Genomic DNA, 5823 nt, shown 5'->3' with positions numbered 1-5823 from the left:
TAAGTGTTTATTTATATATTTATCTGTTCAGTTCAACCCCGTACAAAAGAACCGCCTTTGATGCAATTCAGACAGATAACATTTTGTTGTATTTTCTGCTCTGTTTCAAAAAAATATTAGCAAATATTAATGCATGAAAGATATAACGATACATCTTGATTGTCTTTTGAACGAGTGTGTGTTACTGAAAGAGGAGGAGGAACAAATAGAAATCGACGAGTAGTTTTCGATTTAAAGTTATTTTTTTAAATTGACGTAAACACTAGGATACTTTAATTAAAAATCAAATATAAACAGGTAAAATTATAAAGGCATAAAAGGCAGATCAAATAAGGCATACGTTGTTTAAGCAGTTACATTCAATTTAGCTTTAATTTGTAGTTTTTGAAAAAATAACGAGTGCGGACTTTCTTTTTACCGCCACTATATATATAGCAAAAATGGTAATTAGTAAAAACCTGAAGAAAGTGCTCAATACAATTGCAGAGCAAATATATATATTTTTATATATACACCATAATCGCGTTGACACATATTTTTATATATACGGCATAATCGCGTTGATACATCGGTTCTCGTCAGATCACTGAAGCTAAGCAACGTTGAGCCTGGTTAGTACCAGATGGGTGACCATTTGGGAATTCTAGGCGCTGTATGTGCTCTCCGCTTATCTCGGCATTTGTTTCCAGTCGTCTTGTGCATACACTTCACTTGCTACTGGTATTTAACAATGTCGATTCAGGTGTGGTTGAGATTGCGCACCTCCTGCCACGAAAATTTCACGCGCAGGCACCCCTTCATGGCTATCCATAGTCTGTTAAAGATTGAAGGAGCCCTTTTCTTATATATTTTTATTACCGTTTTATCTAATTAGTTACATATGTTTCGGTTAGAGTATGACGAAGATACTGGGTCGTTGATACGATTCGGTAACATGGGTAACTAAGCAGATAAAACGGTAATTATGTGTATTCATGTTTATCTAATTTTTTTATTTGTTTGTTTTCTATTGTTTTTGTTAGTTTTAAAGCTATTTTGTATCGCTATCCTAGAGTAAGTTTTATTTTGTGAACACAGTTGTTTGCTATTTCTCGTCTACAGTTTAATAGATTTTGGGGTTCTTTAAAGTACAGGATAGCAAATTTTTCATGGAGGAAATAATTTACATGGGTCGTCTAAATGTCTGCCCGTGGTAGCTTGTCTTATTATTTTCCATTCGACTACCGGCGAATGTCCGCTTTCTTTGAGTTCCCAGTATTTATTCGCTAGTGTTGTTTTTATACGGTGTTTTTTTTTATTTTTGAATGTACTTTTGTGGTCATAGTATCGGGTTTTGAAATCTAAGGAAGTCATGCCTACGTAATATTTCTTGTTATTCGGGTTTTCTTTCGCAAATATTGTTGCTTGATAAACTAAGCTTTTTGTTAGACATTTATTTTGAACTGGGCAAAGTGTGTGGTGTCTACAGTTGCATTTATCTTGTTCGTTATTAGTATTTTTATTTATGGTATGGTTGTTCTTGTCCGGGGTTGGTTTGTTATTATTATTATTATTATTATTATTATTATTATTATTATTATTATTATTATTATTATTTCTGCTAGTGTTGGTTTTATTTTTGTCATGGTGTCTACTTTTTTTATTGTTTATTTTGTTGTTGTTTACATTGTTTTCATTTAGTATTTTGTTATTATGTGCTTTAATCATAATCTCTAAATTTTCGCAACAACTGTAAGATAACTTCAAGGTATTTTTATTGAAGATTTTGTGTAAGGGGTTGGTTGCGGGAAAGTGTTTTTAAATAAGATCTAGAAATTTCTTGCCAAGTTTTGTTTTTAACATTTGATTATATGGGGCCGTATACCAAATTATAATTCTTTTTCTTCTATTTTTAATTTTATTATAGTTGTTGGTGTTTTGTTGCTTATATTTGATATCGATATTTTTGTATCCACTATTTTTTAGGGCTGTTTCGTAGATATTGGTTGACCTGTTAAATGCATTTTCATCGCTTGAGTTATTACTGAGTCTACTTACGATCGAGTTAGGAATGTGTTTTATAATTGATGGTGGGTGGTTGGACTTAGGGTTTACGTAAATTGGAGTAGCGTTATCTTTTAAGTATGGTTCATATACTAGAAAGCTGATTGGCTAACTAAAATCCTCAACATATATAAAAACAAGAAACAATCACAGAATTCGCGCATAAGCCTGACGAATCCTATAGTGGATGAAACGCAGAATATTCAGTGTAGCTTAATCGCCATATATATTTTATAAATTACTAACTAGCTCTACCTACGTATTGAGCACTTTTGAAGTAAATACTTAAAGTTTACGCATAAATCTATACTTTCGTATATTAATTTTATGTGAGTAAATGAAGTAGTTATATATATATGTGTGTGTGTGTGTGTGTGTGTGTGTGTGTGTGTGTGTGTGTGTGTGTGTGTGTGTGTGTGTATAAAGGATCCGCTGCAGATGAGGACTTTCTCAAAATGGTCCCACAGTACCCAGCGAAATTATGGATGAATGCACCACCATCCTTTCCAGAATTTCAGATTGCGATGGAGAAATGAAAGTAAATAAAGCCCCCGGGCCTGATAAGTTTTTTTGTTTGTTTGTTTTTTGTTGTTTTTGTTTTGTTATTTTTTGTTGTTGTTGTTGCTGTTTTTTCCTTTGTTTTTTTGTTGTTTTTTTTTGTTTTGTTTTTGCGTGACGTAGTCTGTACGTTAAAACTTTGCACTTGAATTCCTTATTTTTTTTTTTTTCATTAATTACAAAGAAATTTATAAGATTTGAAAATTTACGTGTTTTGGCGGCGGGGAGGGGGACGTGACATGGTCTGTATGTTCAAACCCCGCACGTAAATATCTAAATGTTTTTTTTTATTGTTTTTGCGTTAACTGCAAAGAAAATAATTCAAAAGCAGGTTCTCTACAGTGCAATGTAGAATAACATATATTTTGGACTAAGTTACTGCATGAAGGCATGTGAAGCGTTCTCCCGGGCGATTTCACAGATTTTGGTCACAATAAAAATATAGGACTGTGAAATATCTGTTGATCATCATTCAATCCCGGGCAACGTCGGGTATCCTTACTAGTAAGTATATATTAAATGAATACGACGATTATTATAAAAATTCGCTTAGAAAATCTGGATATAATACTTAAGCTAACATAAATCTCGTTATTGTAGAAGTAAAACAAATAATGTTGTCATTTAGGAAAAATAGAAAATTAAAAGACAACATAAACCTCACAAATGAAAATCCTGAAACAGGAAGGGATACAATAAATAGAAACCTTGAACTTAATTTGTTTTATAATTGTAATACTGGGTATGGGGCAGCCAAACCAGCTGGCAACATTGCCCTGTTTTTTATTAAAACCAACCGAGGGCTCTTTTTAGTATCCTCGCTGTTCCCTTAAGTGCAATTGTCTGGATCTCTTTTGCACTTGGTTCAACAGGAATATTAGTTAGGTAGGACTTCCGGTTCTTCTTTATAAGTCCTGTGGCACCTATAATAACTGGTATGATTGATATCTCCCCAAGATTCCAGTTTATTTTCATATCATACATGAGACCTTGATATTTTATTTTGCCTGTTTCTCCCTTTTTCCCCCGTTTTAAAAGAATAAAAAAATATGGTTAATACTGGCGTTGATAGCCAGGTCAAATAAAAATAATTGTGGTAAGTCAGCGAAAAAGTTTTTGCGGAATTTTTAATCTTGATTTCGAATGATCTATTTTTTAATAAGTTTTTGTTTTTGTTATGGTGGCACACATCATTTAGATATGTGAATAATATTACGCATAAATAACAAGACTCGGTTAGTCTGAGTGTGTGTTAACCAGAAGCCACCGAAGGCTGAGCCGAGAGCAGATATGTTCTCCAGCCAAGACTCTCTTACCTGACAACCATTATGTAAATATACTGTAAATATACTTTTCCTAATACGCTTCTTATTGATCTACTTTTGTTTGTTGAGTCTTCATTTGTATTGCCTTATACGTTATTTGCAAACATAACAGTTTTAATTCCTTTACTTTCAAGTGTAATGTGAATTGACATCTTGCTGCTCAACTCCCGACTTAGTATCCCTGCAACTTATTTCCTCGGTAGCACACTGTCTTGTTTGGGATGAAAATGGATTTTTATTTTTAAAAATACGAGAAAAGAAGCAAATAATATGAAGAAGAATGTGAAAAAAAATGTGATGGGGGGATGCGGAAAAAAAATAATGTGAAGAAAGATGTTATGAAAGAATTTGAAAATGAAGAAAAATGTGAAAAAGATGTTTACGGGAATGTTAAACGAGAAGAAAAAGGAAACGAAGGAAAAAGAAATGGAATTATAAAAAAGTAGAAAATGGAGAGGAAAGAAAAGGAAGAAAAAATGAAAATAAGAAGAAAAAGAAGAAAAACAAAACGGAAGAACAACAACAAGAAAAAGAAGAAACAGTTAAAGGAGAAGACGAAGAAGAAAGAAAGAAAAAGAAGAAAAAGAAGTAAAAAAAAGAGAAGGAAATGTCGAAGGGTGAAGAGACAAAGAGTATGAAGTAGAAAATGAAGAAGAAAGAAAAAGAAGAAGAAAAAATAGAAAAGAAGAAGAAGAAAAAATAGAAAAGAAGAAGAAATAGAATTATAAAAAGTAGAAAATGGAAGAGAAAGAAAAACAAGAAGAAAAACAAGAAAAAAAATAAAAAAGAAGAAAAAGAAAGAAGAGAAAGAAGAAGAGGAAGAAAGAAAGAAAAAAAGAAGGAAAAGAAGGAAAAGAAAATGTTGAAGAATGCATAGACAAAGAATAAGACGTAGAAAAGAAGTGAAGAAAGATGATTGGTACCGGAAAAGAAGAAAAGCAACAACAAAGAAGAAACAAATATTCAAATGACGTGATAGTTGCGCGCTCGTGTGCTTCCAGATGCCATATCAGTTACACAACTCGTTAAATGTTTTCTCCATTTTCATTGCAAGAATATTCATTATTTTTGTTTCTTTTTTATTCGAAATTATTATTTTTGTATTGTTTATTATTTTTGCACGTATTATCGTTTTTTTTTTTCAAAATTATTCAATATTATTGTATGTTTTTAATTTTTTTGTGCACGTTGTTTGTTTTTTTCAAAATTATTCAATATTTTTGTATGTTTTTTTTTCAAAATTATTCAATATTTTTGTATGTTTTTTTTTAAAATTTTTCTATATTTTTGTATGTTTTTTTTTTTTCAAAATTATTCAATATTTTTGTACGTTTTTTTTTTTTTTCGGGGCAATTTATTTTAAGTACTTTTTTCTAAAATCTTGTTTCATTACACTATTTTGCCCTTAAATCCTCCGAGATCATTTTCTCCTAATTTATTGTTCGGATCAGTCAACTGTTGTCTCAATTCTTTCATTAAATAAAATCGAATGTCACACCAAGTAAGGCACAGGGCCAAAAATATTACAATTTTATTACTATTAGTCTTTCAGCTGTATTGTTTGGATTATTCAGACTACAGTTTTTATCGGATGTTATTCGCACAACGTTTCGGCTGATGAAACCTCCGACCTTCTTCAGGTGTATTTTGCGAGCTCAGGAATCTTTCTGTCGAACTCAAAAATAATTCGTATTGCTTAGAGTATTCGGTTTACTGTTCACATATTCGATGTTATTTTCAGAACATTTCGAGCGATATAATCTCTGATCTTCTTTAGGTGTATCTTGTAGAACTCGGGTATCTTTCTGTTGAAATTGAGAATATTTCTGTTGAACTTGAGAATCTTTTCTGTTGAATCGGAATATTTCTGTTGAACTCGGAATCTTTCTGTTGAACT

The 5823-nt window shown here is 31.6% G+C and overlaps 1 pseudogene; it reads left to right on the top strand.

Moving 5' to 3' along the window:
- Positions 1-542: 542 nt before the first annotated feature.
- LOC145265814 (5S ribosomal RNA) lies at positions 543-659 on the top strand (annotated as a pseudogene).
- Positions 660-5823: the final 5164 nt, after the last annotated feature.

The sequence above is a fragment of the Euprymna scolopes genome, chromosome 40, assembly GCF_053919585.1.
Source record: "Euprymna scolopes isolate OS-2025 chromosome 40, ASM5391958v1, whole genome shotgun sequence".
Taxonomy (NCBI): Eukaryota; Metazoa; Mollusca; class Cephalopoda; order Sepiida; family Sepiolidae; genus Euprymna; species Euprymna scolopes.
The sequence above is the reverse complement of the archived record's forward strand: the minus strand, read 5'-3'. Positions and strand labels throughout refer to the sequence as shown.